Below are 27,432 nucleotides of genomic sequence, written 5' to 3'. Positions count from 1 at the left end.
AGAACTGAAGTGTGAGGCGAAGAACCATTAGTTGGCCTCATTAGTTGGGTGCCCTCTAGGCACAAGAGAGCACTTTACACTTGAAACATGGTCTTATTACCACAGTAACCAATGGAATGGTCTTGCTGATTGGATGGCTCTTATGTTTCAATGGGTGGGAGTGATGGGTATGTTTTATATAGCGATATTCCTATATAGACATATTTACCACTGGCAAGAATATGAAGAAAGTTATACGGTGCAATGAAAGTTGTAGATAGTGCTTACATGAGACAAAATATTTCCAGTGTGAGAGAAAGAGGGGAGGTATGGGGATCAAAGAACAAATCCAGAATTTCACCACATACCCAAAAAACTGAGGCCTAAATATTGGGGATACGGTCACACTATATGGCAATATATTGCTTCGCCCCCCCCACTACGTCAATGTACCCCAAGTTTGGAGAGTCCTATCTCATTTTTCACGGCTATATTGCTTACCAAGGAGCTGAATCGGTGGGACCGCATTGCATTTTAACCCTCAAGCAATTTAAAGCCATTGGAGCACCATTGTAGCCCACAAGGAAGGACTGTATGGTAATGGATTCATAAAAGGCAGTTACATGTGGTAACATGGAAGGAATTAGGGGTATGTTTCACGACAAATGCAATATACAAAACATCATTCAATAAATCAGCTCTGTTTCTCATTTCTCTTTTGTTTGTGTCAAACGTACCATTTCAAGGCTTTTAAACAGGTTCTCGAGTTTCAGGAAGCGAACACCATTTAACCCCTTTAAATTGGGTGACGAGTTAAGTCCTCTATTGGGGAGGACGGATTTTTGCGCACCGTTCATATAGAATTGCATAGTAATGCACAGTCCTTAAAACCTCTTAATGGCTTAGTTTATCTGTATCTCGGCTCTTTCAAGTTTGGATAAAACAGAACATTTTTGGCAACTGCCGGCACACGGATTTCGTTGCGAGGAAACAAAGGTAAAATGACCTCTGAAACGACATGGAAATGAATCCGAATGGGGTCTGGAGACGTTGCGGATATCCAATGCCTCCTGCCTAGACAGCGCTATGGTTAAATGCGCCGATTTCACACTCAAACCGCCGTATATTAGATTTTATTGCTTCCCCACAAAGGGACAGGCCTCAGAGATTACCATCAGTTTCACGTGTTGCTTCGCTGGTTGTTTGAGACTCATCTGTGCTTCTCTCTTGTAATTTTTATCCCCCCCTGGAAATTGCTTTCAGATTTTTTTTTCCCTGGCTTCAGTGCTTCACGTTTCCAGAAAGAGAAAACGGATCAGGTCGTGTACCTACTTAAATCCATCCAGGTAGGCGTCTGTTTTATTAGTTGTTCCGTTTCGTGTGACTTTTGTCAATCAATGGTGCTCTATCGAGGGGTCAGAAAATAAGAGGTTTAATCATTTGGGGAAGCGATCTACCTTTTTTTGTGGTTTGCAGTAGATTTTAGTAAAATGTAAAATGACATCATAGGGTGTTATTGCATATTTGTCACTGATATGTTTCGTAACACAATACGCATGCTAAGCAAATCTGCCTTGTGCCAACGTCCCAGGCTTCTGGAGATTAATAGGTTAACAGTATAACACCTGATTTTTTTTTTTCTACGTCGAAGTAAAGAATTCGGCACATCTGTTTTGCGGTTAAGTTACATGTAACAGCTCCCCAAACTGCTGGAGACGGTGTAGATGTAGGGGGGACTATGTCACACATCTGCTGACATTGCCCAAAGCTACCGGACCTTTCGGGGAACTTTTTCGTCCTATTATTTGAGTTATTAATCAGAATTCCTGACCAACCTATAACAAAGCAACACTGTAGTTGTCCCCTATGACATCCCAACCCATTCTCTCCAGCTAGTATCTTTATCTTCTTAGCTGTAAAGCTTTATATAGTCAGGTCATGGGTTCTCCAACCAGTAATGGACGAAATTCCCCACAACATCTCCGCTGCTTTGGATTCTTACGAGAAAACACTCGGACGGCATGGACAGGGATGGAAACCTCCACAACGAGCTTATCTTCAAGGGTTTAATTACTGATCGCGTTGTTTGCACTACATAACATGTATGTAACGATGGCGGCATGACCAATAGTCTGTATTTGAGGACGTATAACCAGTTGTTCTTTTACAGAATATTTTTGTATTGTTCCCTCTTTGGGATTATGTTGTTTAAATGTGCATTTGAGGTTTGACACATATTATACTATAGAATTAGATAATAAATGGCTTGTAGGGTGCACATTCTGATTTGGAATTCTTTTTTTCAGCATTGTTGAAAACAGTATTCAGTTGCTTTCGGAGAACATTAATAAACTTAAAGAACATGTAATTAATGCACGCATGGAAATCTATACTGTCTATCATGTATTTTGCTTTCTTTTCTGCTTTCTTCTTTTCTTCTTTCGAGGATAATGTCAGCGGTCTCATGTGGGACCGAGTATTCAGGATACGATTTATAACTGCTGCGTAGATAAAGATGTGTAAAGCGGTATGTGGAAAGACATACGTTGTGGACAGTGATCTGTACGTATTCGAAAAAGGCATTAATAGCACGAGATAAAAGAGAATTTTAGATAAAAGCTCTTAAAAAATAGGTTGCAAGGCAGATTTTTTTTTTTCGTATTTCTACAAAATATTGTAGAAATACAATACCTACAATAAAGCATTTTAAAATATTTATATTTATGTTGATGGAGTGCCATCTTTTGTAACATTTATATATGTTTTAAACTCTTGTTTATAAAAGTTTGATTATAGAATATACAGAGCCAAATCTTGTGAAAATAAAGGTTACTATTTCTCCAGGATTCCAAGCTGATATTTGAAGCATTCCTGAATTATATATATATATATATATATATATATATATATACACGGAATAGTATATATATATATATTAACGGAATAGTAGCTAGAAGTGCAATTTCTCAGATTTTGTTTCGGTCCTCCCCAGGGAACATATTGAAACAGCAGCTAGAAATGCAATTTATAAACATTTGTTTAGGTCCTCCTCTGGGAACGTCGGCAAGCTGGTTTTTCCATAAAAGCTTGGAGCTACGCTTCCCTTCATTTATAAATGTCTGCATTGGGGTCAAAAATAACAATTTTTTATATACGGTATGTGTCTGTGTGTGCATGAGCTAAATGTAGTATGAGCAATAGTACCTTTCATGTTATCATTTACATTTGCAGTAACTTGAATCATAAAATCTTACTGTGAAAATGTTTAGCTAAGTTTGCAATAAATATCCATAAAAATCCTCAAAAAATCTAAAAAAAATATATAGGTGCATAGACCTGCTCATTGGTGCTGTATTCGTGTTTGTTGTAAGGCATGTTTCTTCCTTTGATCTGTGTCCGTGTCTGGAGTACATGGAAGTTGACCTCTCATACCTGTAATATGTGCTTTATTCTAATGACCGTGCGTATGTATTCCGACTGAAAGGTCAATATGAAACAGACAGGCGGATAGATGCACGGAGCTGGAAATGAAAGGTGAAGAGAAGTTCGGAATATCTTGTGGTCACGGCATCTGTGTATTATACTAATATATACACTAACGTTCAAAAGTTTGGGGTCACTTGGAAATCTCCTTGTTTTTTAATGAAAAGCACATTTGGTCCATTAAAATAACATGAAATGGATCAGAAGTCCAGCACAGACGGGGTTAATGTTGTAAATGACTACTGTTGACTACTGATGACTAGCTGGAAACGGCTGATAATTGAATCTCTTCATGGGCGTACAGAGGCTCTTTATCACTCCCATCACTCCTGTGTCCCAATGACCCTTTATCACTCCCATCACTCCTGTGTCCCAATGACCCTTTATCACTCCCATCACTCCTGTGTTCCAATGGCACGTTGTGTTCACAGATCAAAGTTTACGGTTAAAAGGCTAATTAATCATGCATATATGCAATGAAGTTTATATCTATATATATATATATATATATATATATATATATATATATACACATATATACATATAAATGTATATATATATATATATATATATATATGTGTGTGTGTATATAGATAGATAGATAGATAGATAGATAGATATGTATATATATATATTATATTTATACTATTTGTGATAAAAATGATGAAAAATTATACATTAGTGCACATTATAAAAATATATATGAAATAAGAAGTATACAAATTCACCAAGTCCTGTTCTTTTATTTATTTACTGATTTATATGTTATGAATATGATTTATATAGCGCCATCATATTCCGCAGCAGGTCTACTTTTGCGATGCATATCCATTTTCACAATTCAAAACAACATTTTAAAAAATCCACTAAGCCATGCATGATAAAAAAAAAATGTATTTATCTGCTATTTAACCACTATTTTTTGACATTTTTACAAATCACATTGCTTCTTGGCTCCAAAATTTGTACAGCCACGAGTTACTTAGTTGCTTAGTTGGATAATGGATATGGCTAATAGATAAATCATAGACTGTGTTTTTTTATGACAATAGGTGTTTTTATATGAAAAATAAAGAACATAATCTTCGTCAAAAGAAACCCTACTGGGGTTTACTACACCTCCCGGTGGACATGTTTTCGCAAACTGTTACATTGTGATTACAACGTTAGGCCTAAGATCAAAAATGAAAATCAGTCTCTTCTTCAATATCAAAAAGCACCACAGGTTACAAGCTGTAACTACCATCTGTTATCTGTTAAAAGGTAGAGATATTCCGCAGATATTCTCATTTTAGACCCAATAGTATGTCGTGGAAGCGGCTAAAAAGCAAGTATATATGCAATATCATTTCTTTGTAGCGATGGTCAGACCGTTAGTTAGGTTTGTTATATAGAAAGTGTCATACATTCACGCTAGGGCAAATCTGTTCAAAAGATGGCATTCCAGCAGATAACATGGTCATACGACTCATGAGGACCAAGTCAGCTGACATTGTCATTTTACTTTTCCTTTAAAACTGTTCTGATCATTATTTTGCTTCTGTTAGCTTGTTTTTATATAACTCTTTAAACAGAACACAGCATTTCCGAAGTTTTAGATGGCTGATGTTTGGATAATGGCTTACTTTTGTACATAACTTATGTATATATACCCATACTATATACAATATATATATATATATATATATATATACACACACACATACTATATACAATATATATATATACACACATACTATATACAATATATATATACACATACTATATATATATATTGTATATAGTATGTGTATATATATATATATTGTATATAATGTGTATATATATATATTGTATATAGTATGTGTATATATATATATATATTGTATATAGTATGTGTATATATTGTATATAGTATGTGTATATATATTGTATTGTATACAGTATGTGTATATATATATATATTGTATATAGTATGTGTATATATAGATATTGTATATAGTATGTGTATATAGATATTGTATATAGTATGTGTATATAGATATTGTATATAGTATGTGTATATATATATTGTATATAGTATGTGTATATATATATATATTGTATATAGTATGTGTATATATATTGTATATAGTATGTGTATATATATTGTATATAGTATGTGTATATATATTGTATACAGTATGTGTATATATATATATTGTATATAGTATGTGTATATATATATATATTGTATATAGTATGTGTATATATACATCAGTTATGTACAAAAGTAAGCCATTATCCAAACATCAGCCATCTTAAACTGTATATATATACACATACTATATACAATATATATATATATATATATATACACATACTATATACAATATATATATATATATATATATACACACATACTATATACAATATATATACACATACTATATACAATATATATATATACACACATGCTATATACAATATATATACACATACTATATACAATATCTATATATATACACATACTATATACAATATCTATATACACACACATACTGTATACAATATCTATATACACATACTATATACAATATATATACACATATACATACTATATACACACCGGTATACACATACTATATACAATATATATATATACATACTAATACAATACTAGTAGCTGTTTCAACATTTCTTCCATTAGTACATTTTATATAATGTGATCTTTCTTGAATATTAGTTATACAATTTTTTTCTCTCTCTCTTTTGTTACGTTTCTGCCCCTTTTTGGTTGCAGTTGATTTATTTTAGGGTAAGGGAGGAAAAAATGCACATAATAGCCAGGAAATTATGATAGTTTTGCCATGCTTTCTCACATTCTTCCGGTTCCATAAAGTTAAATAATCCCTTACTTTTAAACTAATTCTCTCCAAAACAATCACACTAATTGTCAAGCTATAGGTGCTTTTAATAAGTTACGTTCGCTTGGCTAAAAGTTGTGACAGTAACTGCTCCCCTTTAACATAATACAATTAAAACACAGCATATCCTCATCCAGATTATTAGCGGTATAATATTATGTCGACAGTAATTGTGCATTTTAAGCAAGTTATGCATAATTTCCAGTATTTCTAATTAACCTTAAAAGAACTAAAACATCTATGATTTATATTTTGTGTCATTTCTACTGCTTTTATAACAATCTATTGAATAATTCAGCTTCACATGCTTAAAGGAGGTGAAGTGTAATAATTGGAACAGGAATCAATTCTATTACTATCCCCCATTACTATGCTTGGGATTTGTTAAATTAAATGTCACATTTTTATTTTGTTATTTAAAGCACAGAGTATAAAAAAAATATGATTTAAGTAGTAAAATAATCCATCATGTATATCAAAACAGTCAGCCATCATGCATTACATATACAGTATTTCATACATTAAAAAAATAATATATCTAATATATACAATTTTTAATTTGCAAAATAAACTTGCAGATGCTAAGACATAAAAAGACTGATGGTACCTTAAAATCAATGTTACATGTAACGGCGAAACTCCTCGGGTTTGTAGCCCTACTGGGTCTGTAGTCTTTCTTGATTATGTTGGGCATATTTCAGGTTTCATGGTTTCTCACACTTGGGTAATGTACTAACATTTGCGTGGGCATCCAATGCTCATAATTGGGCTATCGATGCGTCCAGGAACACATAAATACATTTCGACATTAAAATTAAGTAAAACGCGTGTTAAGAAACTCTGGAATGAAAACATATACATTGTATACAAGTAAAATTTAATAAATAAAAATAAATAAATAAAAATAATTCGTAAAATATCTAAATAATACTGAATTACCCTAAGATATGACTTCTTATAAAAAGTTTGTTGCCTTACAAATACTGCACATAGGTTTGTATATATATATATATATATATATATATATATATATATATATATATATATATAATTTATTATATATATATATAATTTATTATATATATATATATATATATATATATATATATTATTATTATTTATATATGTAATAAATATATATATTTTTTTTTTTATTTATTGATAGCTAGCATATATAGTCACATTTTCAAGGAGATGTGCATTTTTACACCAGAATATATTCTCATGCATTTCTGTTTAGATATGACAACATAATGACAACATATTACTCTATAGAGACCGTCCCCTTAATAACTCAAATTTATTCCATTTCCAACAAAAGTAATATTTGCATCTTATAATTACCATTCCAAGTGTGATCATCTGTGCATATTTAACGCAAGGTCCAATCTGTTTGGAATTTTCTTTAATTTTTTTGCATTTTTCGGGACATTGTTTTCTATTATCGAACACAGCAGGATTACCGTTTCATCTTTGTCTTTGTTACCAAAGGGCTTTTTTTTTTTTTTCCTGGGCAAACAACCCTCTGATGATTTTGTTCCAAACTATATTTTTTTTTTTTACGGTGTAACCACCCCCTACCCCAACAACAACAACAAATAAATGTTTATTTATCCGGTTCTGGATCACCTACCTCTAGCTGCTTGGTGAAAAAGCATCTTGATCCTGAGAAAGGGATTAAAGTACATTGTAACCTGGGGAGACGTTCCCAATCGCCAGCACCAGGCTCTTCCTTTCAAATCACGAAGAGGTTGCATTAAACCTGGGAGAGCTGATGAAGGATTACATGCGTCAAACTCACATGGTGATGTCAAACTATGTATCAAGAGAAGCCTCTATGGGGAAAGATTGCATTGACACATAACACCTTTTTTTTTGTTTATTTATTTTTAATTGGATTCCACCAAATTCTAGTTTTCTCTTTCGATCGGGTTAATGCAGCAAAGAATTTTAAATCCGATAAAATCAAAATACACGTTCGTCCCAAAGCCAGAATAACGAATATGTTTATATCCCTTTCTGGATCATATTGTCTCTCCTTATATCTTTCATTAGATTCGTTCCAATTGTTATAGGAGTTACTAGAGTACCAATTACTACACCAGGCACACACCTCCTGTTACATCATAAAGTAACCTTTTCGTTGCTACATAAAATTAATCTCAATCAAGATATAAAACCCTTTCTTTACTAGGTCTACACCCATCATCAAGTTCCGTATTATGACACATGGCCAAAAGTAATCCTTTCTCTCCATCTACTTTCTAGAACCCACTTCCATAACCATTCCATACTTTTGATCGTCTTGCGCCATATAAGCCCCCTTCTAAATACTCTTATTGCTTTCTTTCAATCCCAGTGTTTTAACATCTTCCCATAATGTAGCCCCCCGTACAATGGCTACTGATGTCCCGAATGATACTTCATAGTAACCAACCCAACCCGTCATTGGAGCCCCTGCCCAACTACTCTGTGGAGCAGCCCCTCTGGCAGTTGTTAAGCTCTCTTAACCTGAAGCTGACATTTGAGATTTCTAGTGCTGAAAGCATATTATCGAGGGCAGCGTATCGGCCAGAACTAATCCTAAATCACTGGGGGATGTTTCACCAATTAGTCATTTACTCGGAGGTCTAGAACACGCGTGCTTGTGATAAAGAAACAGAATCTATGGATAAGCCAGTCTATATAAAACGATGATATACATACAAAACTAATTATCTATGGACACAACACAGGGTGATATATATATATATACCCCTCCCTATAACTGCAAATGATCCACATATGCTCCTATTTATCCTGCTGCTCTAAATAATCATGCTCATTAACTCTGCATACATGTAATTAACTCTCTGGAGACAATATATATATATATATATATATATAATCTCCCTATTTAAGTCTTGATTTTGGCTCCGCTGAGCGCCATGCATTTAAATCGATTTTCTTTAAATAATTAAACTGGCCGAAAAACCATTGCGGAATCGGGTCGTTCAACATATAATAATGCCAACATTTTTAAAGGTAACATGTTCCCCTTAAATATAACTCTTTCCTAGCTGAGTCCACCTTTCAGTAGACGCACGCTTAATAGCGTATCCCATCAGGACACTGCCGGAAAATCTTGGCTAATGCCTAAAAAAAGGTCATTTGCAGACAGTTTCTCTCTATAGGCTTGAAGTTTGACACCCTTGAAAGGGTGTTCTCATATCCAAAATTGTTGGTTTTGCCCTGGTACCTTAATCACTGCATCACCATCACTCCATTTACTGCTATTATAACCAAGTTTGATAAGTATTATGTTTTAACGCAAACACAAAGTCAGCATAATCTATTGTTCCACTTTGGCCAATGAAGTAGCAACAAGTTACCTAAAACACAATAATTTCCCTTTCCGTACAGAACTAACACATTTTAATTATACAGTGTTGGCACTTGTTTCTCTTTTAGATGTGTCTGTCCAATTGTAGCGCTTTAAAAAATATCTCTGATACTACAATCAAAAAATAATCCGAATATATTTTCTTAAAACTAAGTTTATTAATACATATAACATGAGAAAGTATTTTGGGTTTAATTGCAAGTCCCAAAGGGTCTGCATTGGCCTTATGGCAATGGCTGAACAGTTTAAGACACATAGCAATGGCTTTGAAACATTTAGATTGGGTGTAGAAGTCCAACGTGAATGCTCCTCTCCAAAGGCCCCCAATGACCTACTGAATTCTAAGCAAAACCCACGCCCCAGACACATCGCAATCTTTCTCTTGATGCCCCAAGGCTATTAGAATGTATCCTGCTCCCAATTAAAGTTCTGTAAGGAGAATCGGACAGAGTGAAGATGCTTTCCATATGTCTTCCCACATCGTTCGGCAGAGGGATTTGACTCCAACCTAACTTAGAGACTTTCTCGGTTTTTTTTTTAAAATCCCCTAAACCAACCCCCATCGCCTGAGCTTGTAAATCTCAGGACGCACATGGAAGTCCTAAAACAGTCTATAAAACCAGGAACCGTTTAAATGAAAGCAGAAAAAAGGGGGAAAAACAACTCCAAATGGAATCCTTAAACGTTAGCTTTCCCCAGGAGAACTGCACGACGTCAATTGTTGTTAATCTGTTTAGAAAAGCATGAACTTAAGAGACAACTTTAGGATCTGCCTTTGAGAACATTATCCTATTGTTGCAGAATCTCTACAAGCAAACACATGTCTTCTAAATACCTACGTTTGGTTATTCAACAAGAGTATCTGTTTCAGGTGGAACAATCTGGAGCTCCATTGATCATGCAATCGGATTTCGTGACGCATTTGAGCCATGACTCTGAGCCATGACTTTACCGCGCAGGTTGGAATTCTGATGAATGACTGTGGTGTGACCGAGGCTGATGAAGCAGCATGAAACGTAACACCCGTCAAAGTGAAAAATATCCATCGTACCTTAAAAATTCTATCACAATATGGTCTACATGTCATGATAACTTTTCCTAGCGTTCTAGATGTTTTCAACAATTGATCTGCGCTGTGTGTGGAAAGCAGCGTTTCCAAGCGGTCACTTTGCTCCCTATTCCCGATTATTTTCTACGTTTCTAAGAATTGCACAAAAATTCCTGATTATATCAGGTTGGAGCACATGTCCTTATCCTGAGATATTCTCATTTCTAGAAGCGCTTCTTAAGTTGTTAATGTATATTTTGGAACTTAATGGTTTCTCTCTGGCCAACTCTGTCAAACGTCCCCACATTCTGTATTGTCTACTCTTATAACAGCATCCAGCTCGAAATCCTTTGAATTATCTAATGCTATCAAGAGTTGGGTTGATAAAACCTTTTCTCGTCTTAGTGCAATTTTAACCCCTTAATGACAAATCCCGTACATGTACGGGCTCAAAATGCATTGTTTTCAATTGGTTTAGGGACCGCCCATTGTCCTTAAGGGGTTAAGAGGAAGAGTTGCATCAGAAGTAAGGTAGATGAACCATCTACGTCATCATAAACCTACAATATGGGGCAACAGAAAGTCTGCATGCTTTAAGTTCAAGGACCTTAGAGTGGTTGTGCTCTTTTCTTGTGGGCGACATTGCTTGTTGTACTAACAACGTAAATACCCCCCCCCCCTCGATGGCACTCATCGTGCAAGAGGACACGATGGCATTTTAAGGCTAACAAGGCATCACACCGAAGGGTACGGGATCCAGCTTTCCCGAAGAGTATTTTTATGTGAAAGGAGGAGCATTCTGAGGATTGTTAAATTATAGTAAATGGAGAGGTCAGGCCAAAAAAAACAAAAGTTGTCATGACCTTCAATCAAGAACGGTGAAATTTTCTAGTACATTGTAAAAACTAATCAGCGGTCTTCAAGGTATTTTATTATAAAATGCAGGAATTGCAGAAAGCCGACAAACAGGAGCATAAATCAACGCTAGTAACTCATACAAATAAATAGATTGTATGAATTACTGGTATTTCCTGCCACTTGGTTTTGCTTCTGATGTGCGTTTTATCTAAATAGCTAGACATGAAAGCACTTGGCGCAAGATGTTATTCCCAAATCAAAAGTAACCTTAGAAGATCTGTGGAGTTCTGTTTTTAACTCGATTGGAAGTGTTCGCACATCAGAAATAAGGGTGGCCAAAGAAAGAGCCCATTACTCAAAAACCTTGTCTTAGGTCACATACGGAGCTTAAGAAATAACACGTATGTGATATTTTAGACATGCGAGGAAAACTGCGGTCGGAGAACAAAGAAGTTATTTTTATTATCTGAATTCCAAGCGCCATGGCTGGCACACAACCAAAACTATACAACACCATCATGCGACGGAGATATTTCAGGATAGAGAGGAACTGGATGGTGCAGAACACAAGCAAATGCTTCTGGAATATTGTCTGAATCGGCCAACTTGTGGACAATGACAATTGGATGACAATGACGCACAAAACTGGAGCGTATTCTTCAGAGGACCATTCAAAGACCAGGTTTACTGGCAGGTCCCAAAGTTATTTTATGAAATTTCCTTTCACAAATACTTAAACATATTAAAAACTTTTATTGCCAGTGCTCTAGACTTTATAAGCCACCGCTTCTTAGCTGCTGGAATTGATTAAGCCGGGTTGTATTAAACGAATCGGCTAGAAAGCAGTGGAAACAAATTCATGTAAATTTGACTTACTTTAAAGAACATTACGTAGAAATATCAGTTTATAGCAGGGGTCTCCAAGTTTTTTCTGCTGTGGGCCCTCCATCGGAAACGTATGCGTGCGTGGACAGCGAGAGAAAAGATGGTCAAACCTGCCCCAAAATTCAAAACAATACAGGATATTTCAACATATTAATTATCTAAAATATGCTTAATAAATTGAACAAGTATAAGAATCGATCCCTGAGGGATGTTAAAAAGAACCCTTATTTATAAGTGCAAAAAACATAAATAAAATACTAAGTACAAAGTAATACACGTTATAATACACGTTATAGTACAAACACTACTGTGTGTGAGAGCTCACTTCGACATTTCCTTGTTTTTCCAAAGAAAACCACATTTTGTCTATTCAAATATCATCAAATGGATCCAAAATCCAAGGCAGACAGCTGAGTTCCACGAGATTTAAAAAAAAAAAAGTGTCCAACTTTCACACTCTGAAATGTTGGGAGGTATGTCACTCCCATCACTCCTGTGTTCCAATGGCCCTTTATCACTCCCATCACTCCCGTGTTCCAATGGCCCTTTATCACTCCCATCACTCCTGTGTTCCAATGGCCCTTTATCACTCCCATCACTCCCGTGTTCCAATGGCCCTTTATCACTCCCATCACTCCCGTGTTCCAATGGCCCTTTATCACTCCCATCACTCCCGTGTTCCAATGGCCCTTTATCACTCCCATCACTCCTGTGTTCCAATGGCCCTTTATCACTCCCATCACTCCTGTGTTCCAATGGCCCTTTATCACTCCCATCACTCCTGTGTTCCAATGGCCCTTTATCACTCCCATCACTCCTGTGTTCCAATGGCTGATCCAAGTTAAAATGCTAATTGATTGTTAGAAAACCCTTTTGCAATTTTTTTACATCTAGAAATGTCTGTTTTCCATGAAGCGGCCCCAAACCTTTGAGTGGCAGTATACATATGAATAATATATCTGGCTCATAAATTGTATGTAATAACATTCAGCCCTGGTCCCATGATTTAATAATTGTTCCATTTGACTTAAATTATATGACATACCTATGTAATTAGCTCAATGCTTTGGAGATCAGGTGGAAAATCTCTTATGGAAGAATGGGGGCCAACTGACTTTTTGTTGGGGTTAGTAAGGGATAAACTCGCATTAGAGGAGATTTAGGCAGCGCTACAGTAGTTTAATTCAGTATTTATGGCCGTGTTCCGCTGCTATTTATGTTGGCTTTTGGCACTAAGGAATTGGGAATTATTTAAGTCAGTTCCATGTTGATCTTTCTGAAGCAAAATGATAGCAGATCCTGCATTGGTGGAGATAATATGAGAAAAATATACATTATCTGATGTAGGAAGTGAGCAGAATAGGGGCAAGTGAGCAGAATAGGGGCAACTGCCTATGGGTGGCCCTGGATATAGGATGCTAATAAAAGAACCTGATATCAGCTTTAATACAATATGTTTTATTGTTAATGCTGCAGTTTTCAGAAGCTGAAAAGGTTGTGATCTGTAAATGGAGCCCTTTCTGTGCGGTTTGTTACGCAGTGTGGTCAGTGCTCCCTGTGGGATTTGTTTGTTTTAAGTTATAAGAACATTCATACCATTTTTAATGTTCTAATTAATTTAAAGCCGCAGAATTTGGATTATAGACCCAGGGAAGCTAAAAAGTAACAGTAAGGAGGACCAGTTGGTATTGGGGAGCATATAGGGTATCCTCCGTATGAGAGGGTGAAGCCGAAGCACTTTTTAAAAGTACATTTAAACAGGCGTTTATGGCATCATTGCTTTTATATGTTCATAGAAAGAGACAGAAGAAAAAATCCAGTTCACATTAATCACACATTATCATTAGACAGATGAAATAAAAATTTTTTAACATAGTGTTAAATTAAGTACAAAATTCCTGGATCAAAGTCGGGTTTACTTTTTTCAAACCTCAGTGTGAATATATGACATCATAGTTCTCACCAAGGCATGTCAACAAGGTCAAGTTGTTCTGAATTTATTGCCAACCTTCACTAAAAGGTCAACAACTTAATGACCACCACTCTTTCACCACTAAGTCTGAGGTGGTGTAGACAGTGGCATATTTTGGCCAAGGTCTACGATGGTAGTACCTCCATCATGGGGGCCCTGATTGGGCAATTGTGCCCCCCCCCCGGTGGTCGACAGCTGAATCAGCTGCGTGGGGAAGATTGGAGATCTCCAGTATAGATAGATATAGGTATAGATCTCTGCAGTATCTCTTCCTCGCACTATATGACCCTGAAACACAGAACATATCATACCTTCAGCTCTCTGCAAAAATGAAGAGATACTAGCAGGACCACCTCTACTGGGTTGGTACCGGTTGGCAGGGGACACTGCCCTAAATCAGGCCTAGAGGAACATCCTTCATAAATACATATTTGCCCAACTCAGAGGTGCCCTAAGCCGTACGGTCAAACAGCCATAACCCTAAAACACACGGCAAATCCCTCAGCGCACCAACTCTGTAGGAGCTGTTTTCTTTCCTCCTGTTATAGGGTTAAAAGGGGTCAAATCATGATAAATAATTAGAGACATACATAAGTTTTGTTATGTCTTTTCTTGTAACACCGCAACCCCACTCTGAGGATCACGCTATTAAGATCTAGTTAGAGGCCAACATTTCTGACGGCACTTACATAATATCTCCCCGCAGCAGGCGTACGAAGCACTTCAGCGCTACAAAGGGCTTACTTATTGTTTTAAGTCCCAAAATATCAGAAACAGAATATTGAAAGCTGTCCTTTTGAGAAGTCTATTTTTATGAACTGTTATGCAAACCCTTCACAAAAAAATGTACAAAATGGAATGACTTAAATGACTAATGACTTAAATATACTTCTAATTGTACTCATTGATCCTAAAAACAGTTGCCAATACATCTAAATGAATATGTAGTAAAAGCAGGCATTCAATAATATGCCCGGGTATTGTAAGCAGTCTAGCGGCAATCAGTAGAACGGTCCAATCAGCAGAGTGTATTCAGACATTAAAATGCCATGCCATTCACACTGGATTTCTTCAAGGTGCATTCGTGTCACCAGGCTTATTCAGGAGATCAGCAAACCCACCTATTTGCATGCAGTAAAATGCATTGAAGTCCTTAAACCAAGATCAGGTTACTTTAATTACAGGTTTTAACTTGTAACATTTCCGTTAAGGAAGATCTCACTGCTGCTCTTCAGTTGGTTACTTCAGGTCGAAGACCCAGTTCTCCTCGGTGGATGGGTTTAGAGGAGCCTCATCTGAAGGTCTTTCCACGTGGATGTGTGCCACAAGGCCTCAATACGGCTTACTTGCGAGTGAAGCGTTGGAGGGACCAATTCCTTGGCAGGACATTGGAGCTATGGAGGTCCTGACATTATGTTGGGGATTACTTTAATTGGAAGATGTTGCTGAACAGAAACTGCCACCTATTCTGTGGAGGAAACACTATTTTTTTTACAGTTTCATCACGTGGTGCTCATACATATGAATATGGTTTAAAACAAGGCCATGCTTAAAACTATATATGTGTGTTTGTGGGTACACTAAACAACACAAACAGGAACATTATTGTTAAACATGATATTGTAATTATATGACATCATTGAAGGGGGTTATCTTTCTAATAAGACTAAGTTCATAAGTTCTTTAGGTGTTGGTGGCCACTCTATCCCAGGTTTAAACTGTGAAGACTATGCAGGACTCACACAATGTAAACATCGAAGCATACTGAATAGAGAGCTCAGTAATATGAGCACATGTCACAGAATGCTGCTTTGGGTTGTAACATAGTATCGCCCCCCTGCAGCTGTGCCTCCAGAAGGTAACACTAGCACGGGTTGCTAAATGTGCCCCAGATGTTCGGTGGGACCTGGAAATAGGTGGATATGGAAGGGGGGCGATGTTTCTAGCTTGTCACTTGGTGTCAAACACATAGCTTCAGCTGCTGGCCACAAGTCTTTATGTAACACACATGTTACGCACTTTGATGTGAGTACTGCTTGATTTGTTAATGGTGGGTGAATGAGGTGAGATAATGATGCGTGGCTCCCACTCTGTTCTATCTGACGATCTCCAATGCCTTCCACATGCCAAGCACCCGACATGTCATTATACCACCCTCAAGACTCTTAAAGATCTGAAAGTCTTGTTTAGATCAACGTGGAGTAACATGTGCCTCCTAAACTATTTCGATTCTTCACCCTCCCCCATCCAAGAGAGGTTAAAGTAGAGCGTGACAGGTTACTTGTTTGTTTCTTTAAATAATGGACCGTTCTCTTAATAAAGCCTTGATCAGTCTACAGAAGTGATTTTATGACCTATAAGTTATTTATGTAATAGATTTATTACATAATTTAGGAATAATTTTTCCCAATTGACGTTATAAATACATGTTCTGCTGTTGTTATAGACTTTTAAGTCATTTTAGAACACAGTGATACACTCATACCCTCAATTAAACTTGGACCTATTGTGCATGATTTGCGGTTGGAAATTGACGTGAAAACCTGGACCGTGTTGAGTTGCATCTGTAAATTAAACTTCTATCAACTTTATTTCCAGTTCCTCCCAAGCTCAGCTACCAAGTCATGCCCCATTCCTGATAAATTATTGGGAAATGTTGCAGTGATCTGTTAATTATATGTCGAGGTTATATGGATTTAATCATTTGAATGATGTGAATGGTCATTATAGGTTTGTAGATTAGAATTATTTGTAGCGCTGTAAAATCTCAAAATATCAAATGTGTTTTCCCTTTTTTTAAGGGCATTTAGAGGAGTTAGCCAAATACAAAATAAAATGTACAAATTTGGCAGTATAGTACCAAATAAATCATGTGCATTATACATAGACACATATTATATCCAGGCTTTTACAGTTAATTATATAAAATAGTATGGGGGCTGAAGAAGTCCCCCCGTCTTGGAGAAACAAAAGATGGCTTGATGTTGTAACTCATTTCTTCTTACTGGTTAATCCTTGATATCTGGATATACCCATTATAATGGGCATTATGGAGCTGTATCAGTTGGTAATCTGCTCTTTTCTTCTATGACTATAGAAACCCTACAGACTTCCTTCTTTCACTGTACAAAGCAATATTCCATTTATACAAAAACTTCTAATCTTAAATCATAACCATGGTTACCATTAAAACTAAAACTTTTCATCTTAAATCATAACCATGGTTACCATTAAAACTAAAACTTTTCATCTTAAATCATAGCCATGGTTACCATTAATACTTAAACTTCTAATCTTAAATCATAACCATGGATACCATGAATAAGAGATCCCCCGGAGGATTTTCAATTACCTTTTGTAAGAAAATGAAGACTTGTACTCCTGCCCAGAGTTAACAGAAAGTATTTATGAGCTGTTGGAGTAAGATTTTTCGAAAATGTCCCTGCTGAGGCCTTGCATTTTAATACTGCATCAAAGCCTAAGTAAGAGATTCCCAAACAAATCAACTACTTTTGGAGATAAAAGTTTGTTTCCCGTTATTAAGGGATTTTAGTGTTTCCTGTGATTAAACACAAGACAGTCCTCTACACTACGCTAAATGGTCTTTCCACTGAGACTATGCCGGCCATATGACAAAATAATTATTTGCAAACTAGGATTTTGTTAGTCAATTGAACAAAGCATGAGGAAGGAGCAATCCTGACGAGGACTTGGATGACCCTGCACGATGCTGGGGTAATTTACGATCTCAGACCCACATGAGTTCTCTTCCAGCTTTGTTGGAAGCTTTCCTGGGCTACCATACTAAGAAACTCGGTGCAGGCTGGGGGGTTCCCTCAGGTCGCAATATTCAATTCAATAACAGTTTAGAAAGGAATTGCTTAATGAATGTTACATCTGCCAAGCAGTCTTTTTGAGTCTTTAATAAGTTCTTACATATTATATTAAAACTAAGACTCAAGAGAGGGTAGTGGTTTGACTCCACTTGATGGAAAAGTTCTCCAAGACAGCTTCATTAGTAAAAAAAAATTAAGAAAACATGGAGAAAAAATACACCCACAGGACCTCCCAAACTATCGGGCGATTGCCATGCATCCTCAAAAGTCTCATTGTAGAGCCTACTCCTTCCCTGGGCCTGCACCTGTCAAGAGATGCTCCCAATATGGCTGTGTCTCCCATCTTGCATTATCCTTTAGTTCTATTTGTTCCTACAGTAAGTAAAGTGCCAGGAAACAGATGACCAAACACACACCAGGACAGGCTCTGCCACACTGACACCCAAACACACACACCAGGACAGGCTCTGCCACACCGACACCCAAACACACACCAGGACAGGCTCTGCCACACAGACAACCAAACACACACACACCAGGACAGGCTCTGTCACACTGATGTCCAAACATACACACACCAGGACAGGCTCTGCCACACCGACACCCAAACACACACACACCAGGACAGGCTCTGCCACAGCGACCCCCAAACACACACATCAGGACAGGCTCTGCCACAATGACACCCAGACATACACACCAGGACAGGCACTGCCACGTTGAAGGATAAAACATTTAATTTTCTACACTGCTTTGTCATTAACTGCCCCTTTTGTATATTTTATGCCACCTTGTGTATTGATGCCCCAGCCAGGCCCCCTTTACTATTGATTAATGTGCCCCCCCACAACCTTCCATGTATTTATGATTTTTTCCGTAATTTCTGATTCTCTGCTATATTCATTGCCTCCTTTTTAGGACTCCCTAACCACTCTGTACCCTACAACTGCCCCCACAGGTCACCGGTAGAAAAGTAGAGGACACTATTTCACACTTTTCTTTGTTATAAATGATGTAAAATTTAATTTACAAATTCACAAAACAGTAGCATTTGAGAAGGTTTTGCCTTTAAAGGTCATGGAGGCAGCAGCTGAATTTAGGGATCTTACTAATTCATTATTGAGTAACTTACACATCTGTTCTTCATTGCCCCCCACATTTAGCCATAACTCCATATTTGTTTAAAACACCAAGAGATACCAAAAATTAGCTACTTGGCAACCAGAAGAATCTTTTTGTGTTTGTACAACGCCCTCCCAGGAAGACAAGAACATAGAATGTCTTTTTATGTTGCATAAATAGCACTTTTTGCACAAAATTCATGATGCCTCCCTCGAAGAACAGTCAGTTCTAACCCAAAAATGGAGACAAATAAACAATGTCTTCATCTACAGCCTTCGCCAAATGCAATTAGTCCAACACAGAGTCATCTTGTTTCTCCTAATACATCCCCTGTGGAATCATTTGTCAATCGCTTCACATGGTAATCCTCCCCACTATTAATATGATAATCACAGAGAAGAATGTGGTAGTATGAGTAATATAACCATTAGAGCTTTCAGATGTAATTTGTTCCAAAGCTTGATGTATGTAGCTTAAAAACCCTTATTTTACAACAGAGTAGAAGGCCCATGCCTGGTCTTTCTGGGACAACTAGAGTTGGGAAGCCACCTGTTGTCATCCAAGGAAATGTCCCCAATGTGTGGAAATACACAAGAGCACACGTGTGTGACATATGAACAAGATGCATATGTCTATATAGCCATCATAAATGTAAAAAGGACATGGCGTGTGGTGGGGGTAACAGAATGGCTTTTTGCCTGGGATGATATTTACTCAAGGACTGGCCTTGAGGAGGCTCAAAGATGGGTACAATTTGGGCGCTTTGAGCCAGTATGAAAACCTTGAGAATATTTACCCGCTTATTGTAACCTCTTCCTACTGCTTGACAGTAAAACACTTTTATTTACTGGAGGGGTCCAATTTTGGGTGGGTGGCTAAAATATTAGAAGGTGTTATTCCTGTATTGACCTCTCAGTTTATCTGCCCAAAACTAATTCACAAACAAATCTTTAGCTTAAAAATGTATTTCCTGTCCTGTCGTTAAAGTGTTTAATTTTTACTATTTCAAAGCTGACATCCAGAATTCCTCTCGGTATCGGGAAATGCATTATCGGTGCTGAGCACAAACTGTTCCAAAACTCAAAGCTGTAACCATATGAGCAAATCCGTAGCCAAGAATTAAAATGACAAGCAGGATAAAAATCACAACTGCACGCAATTAAACAAACTAGAAACAGGTTTATTATTCTCACACAGGTTACACTGTGAGGTTCTGGACATTGTTCCAGATGCAAAAGAAGGCTTGCTTAGCAAGTAGATTGACAAGTGGGCGGTCCCTAAACCCATTGAAAACAATGCATTTTGAGCCCATGCATGTACGGGCTTTGTCATTCATGGGTTAAAAGAACAACAGCATTTGCATGCCATATTGTGGCCGTGTGGCTATACTGTCCACCTAACCTTTCAGTGCCTGGGGCAGTTGCCCCTCTTTTCCCATGGAAGTTTCTGCCCTCTGATGAATGCGCCTATTTAGTCAGTTGTGGTGTACACATGAATGATAAATATTATTCATTCACACTTGTTTGTTATAATATTCAGAACAATGTATTATAATTTGTAACAACATTTTATACTAACTTGTAACAGTCAGGTTTCTTGTGGGCAACAGTGGCCAATGATCATTACACCGGGCACCTGGGAGTCCTGTGCTGGTGTCATGTTTCTAATCTTGTTTAGGCAGGATGCCAATAGCTTGTAAGCGCTAATAAGCTGCATGTGTGCCGTGTGTGTTTTCTAGCTCTGTTACCTTAGCCAAATGTACCGGACAAACGCTTTGACTCCTTATCGTACTGCCTTGTGGTAAACAATAGAAAGGCTCTGTCCTAATCACCCAGACACTGACTCTCTGGATCAACTCAGTGTGGTACTTCAGTAGCTTAGTCTCACAAAATATCACATGACTGCCTAAATGGTGGCCTCCAGGTCTTCATAAAATGATGTTTACTGGAATACAATTAAGTAAAAGACCCTTTTCTTCAATCCTAACTACTTTAATCTTTGTAACAATAACTCTAATTCTCAAACATATTTAATTGTGCATGGGACTCTTTGAAGGCACGTGGTCCCAAGTACTTGGCAAATATGACTTCCTCTCGGGGTACAAGTAGCAAAAAGCAGCCACTGTACCGAAGTTTAAAATTTTGTCCAATCTGAACCTGTTCGAATAGAGGAATGTGAGACGATCTGACATTATTGGCTTACTAAAGCATCCAAAATATGGCTGATCGTCATAGATAATTCCTAATATTTCTCAGGGGTCTAGCTTAAAAAAAAAAGAAAAAAACAAAACAAAACAATTACTGCGGAGAAACAAGGGTTTGTATGTTTTAGGTTTTATGTGACTGCCCTCTAATGGTGATGTTGGGTAATCACCGGTCAGTAGCGGACAGAGCTTGCATCATCATTGGTACCGCAGAGCACTCAATCAAATCATCTCTTGCAAATGTAAAATAGACATTATAACATCGTAGAGGGCTGCAGAATACGATGCATGACGGATAAGCATAGGAAGGGGTTTTAGTAAGGAATAAGTGAGAGGTGTGATGCAATAGTAGTTGCATAGCCATATACTATTTAAATAAGAACATTTAGATTAGATCTTGGTATCACCATTCCTAACGTTCTAAAAAGAAAACATTACCTTCATGGGCTCACACAGTCACTTTGGGGTACATAGGATATGATGTCATAACCATGGGTGTCCAGAGGGGCAAGAAGGGGCACTCCCTCCCCCAGAAATTCAAAGAGGCCCACTGGAGCAGCAGCAGGGGAGGGGGGGAACAGAACGCTGTTTAGAGTAGGTTAGAAAAGCAAAGAGATCAGATAACACTAAAACACCTGGTAGCTTTCATTTAATGCTATCGGAGTGGTTTGGTCTCTCTCCCTCTAGCTGGTCTCCTTCATTTAACTCTGGCAGCTGCATAGGAACAGTTTGCATGCTGCAGACACAAGGTCGTTTTTTTTTTTAAACACGTATTGCAGATAGGGTTGGTTAATACTCCAGCTGTTGAGACTGCGTTTCTTTCTGACTCTCAGCCAGTCTGGTATGTTAAGCATCATGGGAAAGTGGCCTGCCAAAGGTTAGTTTTAATATTTTATGGACTGGCATTGCAGCTGTTGTGGAGTGCACGTCTCATGATTCTCAGCCATCCATTTGGTTGGCTGAACATCATGACCAATGTAATAACATGCGAGTGCCAAATATTACCACAACTTTTGGAAAGCTACCAAGTGTCCTATTTGGATGCCAAGACTTTATGTCCCTTTTTTACTACCCTCTAACTACCCTCCAGGGCCGGCCGAAGACTTAACGCCGCCTGGGGCGAAGTTTAAAACGCCGCCCCCCGACGCCGGGGGGGGCGGGCAGCGAAGTTTAAGACGCCGCCCCCCCCCGCCGACGCCGGGGGGGGCATTTTAAACTTCGCCGATCTACGATCCCCCCCCCGGTACTTACCTTTAAACAGTCCTGCGGCGAGTCTCCCTGCTCTGCCACGGTCCCGGCTTGTAATGCTGAGCGTCGGAAATTGACGTCACTTCCGGCGCTCTGCATTACAAGCCGGCACCGGGACCGAACAGGGAGACTCGCCGCAGAGGAGAGAGAGAGGGGCGCCGAGCGGGTAAGCGAAAACCACTCGGTGCCCCTCTCTCTCTCTCATCCGCTTCAAAAAAAAAAAAAAAAGCGCTTGGGGCGGCAAAGTGCCGCCCCTTCTAAAGTGCTGCCTGGGGCAATTGCCCCAGTCTGCCCCATTATAGGGCCGGCCCTGCTACCCTCTAATACCTCAGAATGTTGATACACAACGCTGCACAACATTGCTAGTTGATTATCATGGGAATAGTAGCTGGTCACTGTAGATTGCGCTTTTCTTGACACCTACAATAATATTCAGCAGCCACGAGGACAACCGGTGTCTGTGCCAACTTAGTTGAAGCTCCCCTGCTGCCCAAAGTGTTCTACCAGGGCTGTCAGATCCAGATACCCCCAGACCTGTACAGATAAACTACAGTGGAGTTGCCACAAAATATTGAAGATACTGGACCCTTTGCTGCTCAAATATGAACACTGCTGGGTCAATTACCACTCACCACCTTCTACATATTATATTCTACTGAATGAACCTGCCCTGGCACAGGAAACTAAATGTGACTACAGGTGCCAGCGTTGTCATGTTGCATGCCCATTCTAGCACTCCTTCTCTTGGCACGTGCTCATCTAGAAACACATTTAATGTGACAAAATACACACAAAGTTAGCTCCAGGTGTGATTCCTCCATCTTCTATCAGGTCCAGTTTGATTAATGATCCATGCGATACATCACTGAGGCTCCGGATATAATTGCATCCGCGAAAAAGGGAAAAAATCATTCAGTTTTTCTTGAATGAAAGCAATCTGTGCCTTTTTTCTACACATACCTTAAAGATCAGGGCACACTTAAAAGGGTCTCAATTCAGTCATTTCTTTGACTACAAAGTATAGCATATACTGAAACTATTGTATCAAAACCACATGGACCTTATATGATTCCGAACTCTGCAGGAATCATGTGTAGCAGGTTGCTAAGTATCTTCAAATATTTCCTGCTCTTTTGTAGGAGATAGGGGGTCACTTTAACTCTTACCGACTAACTGTCAAAACACATTCTGTAAGGCTTTATGATAAGCACATTGCAAAGGCTGGAATTAAAGAGTGAAAGGTGTCCGCAGGCAAGATTAAAAATATTTGTGTAGGCTTATCCATTCCAGCAGGTTGTTATAATAAATGTAATGGAAGATCCCTTACTACTCTCCTAATTGTGATGGTGCTGGGAGGAAAGTTTGCCATTTGGTTACCTTTTACTTTTCAGTGGGCTTTTTCTATTCAAAAACTCTCTCAAGTTCAATCTCTCTCACGTTCTTATTCACTCTCCTTTACTCTCTCAATGTCTATTTTTCCACACCAACCGCTTCTGTGTCCCTGTCTTCTTTTCCACAGCTCTGCTTCTTGCCTCTTCTTGCTCTTCTTTCTTCGTCCGCTTCTTCCCGGGAACAGCTCCGTTATCTTGGACTCCTGGAGCACTTTTGCAAACGGGCAGAACCTCTGCTCACACCCTCTCCCCCGTTTGGAGGAATGAATAAAAAGAGGCAAGAGAAGAAGCAGAGCTGCGGAAAAAAGAGACAGCGACACGGAAGAGGTCGGTTGGCGAAGAAGGTAAGGAAACGAGAGAGAGGATGAGAGAATAAATTATTATTATTTATTGCTTTATATGGCGCCATCGTATTCTGCAGTGCTGTATGATGGGACATAACAAGCAAGGTGTAGGTAGGGTAGGGACACAATATGTATATAGGTTGAACTTGATGGACTTTGGTCTTTTTTCAACCTTATGAACTATGTTACTATGTTACTATGTATTTTTGATTAACAGAACCAAAAAGTAGGCCCTGCTCAAACATCTTCCAATGTAGAAGGCGTTAGGGTATATAACAGGGTGATAGTGGCACCATCGACATTAAGGGAGACTGTTGAAGGAATGTTAGCTTTGGAAGGATTGAAAATAAGGAGTCTTGGAGAGACTGAGTTTTAGGAATCATGCAAACATCAAGTTAGAAACAGAGGCAAGGCAGAAGATAAGTGGCTCTGAGTGTCATCGGTATACAGATGTACCATGAAAGGACGAAGTTAGTTTGCCAAGTGAGGTAGTGTAAAGTGAGAATTAAACGGTTCCTAGGTGTAAGCCTTGGTGTAAGAAGGGGAGAGGAAGAGTTATGAGAAAGGGAGTAACTGATGGAGCAATCAGAAAAGTAGGCTTTGAACCAGGAAAAGCCATATCAAGAAGACCAAGGTTGTGAAGAGTTTGAAGGAAAAGAGGGTGGTCCACGGTGAGATTTCTCCAAAGTCTTCTCACTCCACATACTTGGCCTTTGTCATTATGTTCATTGCAGAGTCTAAGTTACACTTCCTGGTTTCTGGTCCCTGTCACTGTGTTATCCTGTATTATAAGAGTAAGTCTTTATGCCCCCAATCCTTGACATTGTCCTACCTTGGAACATGCACTACAGTCCTTCTGTTTAAGTGTATTCCTTTTATATCTCATTCTTCAGGAGAATAATAGACTGTATGTGGCCTGATATCACATTTCTTCTGAGAGTAATGCAATGGGATCTCATAGATAAACATTAGAGCTCAGTGCCTCCAGTCCTCATCATCACGAAACATCAGTTTCTTGCTTTACTTTTCAGATGATTTAAAAATGTGTTGTGTGTTAACCATGCTGCTTTGAGTAGTAGATTTGTAGAGTCGTGTATGCAATCATAATAAGTGAGAAGTCTGCCAAACGATGCACTATGATCAGAAATCAGAGTGATATCCATTCCACTACAGTTTATGGGTATGAAACAAAAAAGGTCCCACTTATGCAAATTAGTTATTAATAGAAGCTCTGTGAAGACTATGAGAATGGACAGCTCCAAGTAGTTCTTCAAACCACTCACTTTCCATGTTTTACGCAAGGATCGTATTGTTGCAGGACTTTCTTAAGCTCCTTGGAGATTGTTGAAACCCATAGCCTTGGCATTAACAGTGATGCATAGGAACTAGGGAATGGAAGCACAAGATCAAGGTCATAGAACACGTCAAGACTGAAGAAGACAACAATGTCCAAAACTAACAAAGATATGGTCTGGCAGCAAACAGGCAGCAAGGAGAGTCAACCAAGCTCAACAATGGAGGATACATCAAATGTCAGGAATGCAACGGGAGAAATACGCTAGCTAGAACCATTAAAGGGCTAGAGTTAGTGGTCATAATTAGGCTATATAAAGGAGGTAAGTACAAGACACACCTATCAACGTTCTGGCTTACCTCCAAGAGATTGAGTATAAAAAGGTTCCATATAGGAACTTAAATGTGTGAAGCACTGGCGTCCATGAAATATTAGCAAGGGATTAAAGTGAAGAGCGTTGCACGGCTGTCCATCCTTCCACAGAATGGCAAGGAATGTGTCTGACTCCATTATAACACAATATTTGTGAAGAAAACTCACTTGGTTCCTGTGTTGCTGAGAAGTAGACACTGGAACACTCCATGTCTGAAGTTTGTCACACATCTGTTCAAGCACAGCTTAAAAGTAGTTTTTAAAAATGTGAAAAACGTATATAATTTTGGATACAAAAAATGGCCCTTTCAATTTTTGTAGTAAGCCATGAAATTATTTGCAAACCATAGAATTATTCCCAATTGTCCCATGTAAAGTAACCTTTGTACTACCGGTTTCTTCTGCTGTTAGATATTTTTTTGCTTAAATATCTAAATGCCTCAATGACCAAGGATCTATCGAAAACCATCCCTTCTAAGGCTTCTGAAATAGGATATTAAAGTTATTAAACAAAGCATATGTAGGCATACAGCACCAGTCCATGACAGATGATAGCGACTGGATGGTGGAACTTGAGTGCTGATGGCTCTTCTTCTTGAAATAATGGCGGAGAGAGAAGAGGTAGAGGGTAGAGGATAGAGGTGGTCTCTATGTCCTCTAACGTGTTTTTGTGCCCTTATTCTATATCGGTCAGGTGAAAGCGATTACCTTTTACAGCAAGGACTTATCTATAGATGTGGCTGTTACATCATCTTCCATAGTTCCTTTTGCCACGTGATTACAACACATGTTCCTGTCACTCATCTTTCACTTATATCTAATGTGAATGTATATTTAGAACAAAGAAATCGTGGATTTCTTACATCTGCATATGGGACATACCCAGAGATGAGGGAGAAATAATAGACAACACCCCATCATTAACCAGACCAGTTCCTCTGCTAGATACTGGTCAAAGAGAGGTAGGACAAATGCTTAGAAGATACATTATATCCTCAAAACCAGAGGTCATCTTATGGGTACAATTGTTTAAAATGCATGATTTTTGCATGTTTTTTGTATGTGTGTTTGCCATTGCGGTTGGTAAAGTAAGGCTCATTTATTTATGTTAGACTTGAAGCCATGAGATA

General features: G+C 38.1%; 1 protein-coding gene across 1 annotated transcript in view; it reads left to right on the top strand.

Moving 5' to 3' along the window:
• The first annotated feature begins 886 nt into the window (after window positions 1-886).
• Window positions 887-27,432, top strand: part of ASIP (agouti signaling protein) — a 38,834-nt gene continuing 12,288 nt past the window's right edge. The window contains exon 1 of the mRNA XM_053453444.1: window positions 887-1,325. The gene's annotated coding sequence lies outside the window, so the exon portion shown is untranslated. The remainder of the gene's footprint in view (window positions 1,326-27,432) is intronic.

Source organism: Spea bombifrons, chromosome 13 (assembly GCF_027358695.1).
Source record: "Spea bombifrons isolate aSpeBom1 chromosome 13, aSpeBom1.2.pri, whole genome shotgun sequence".
NCBI lineage: Eukaryota > Metazoa > Chordata > Amphibia > Anura > Pelobatidae > Spea > Spea bombifrons.
The sequence above is the reverse complement of the archived record's forward strand: the minus strand, read 5'-3'. Positions and strand labels throughout refer to the sequence as shown.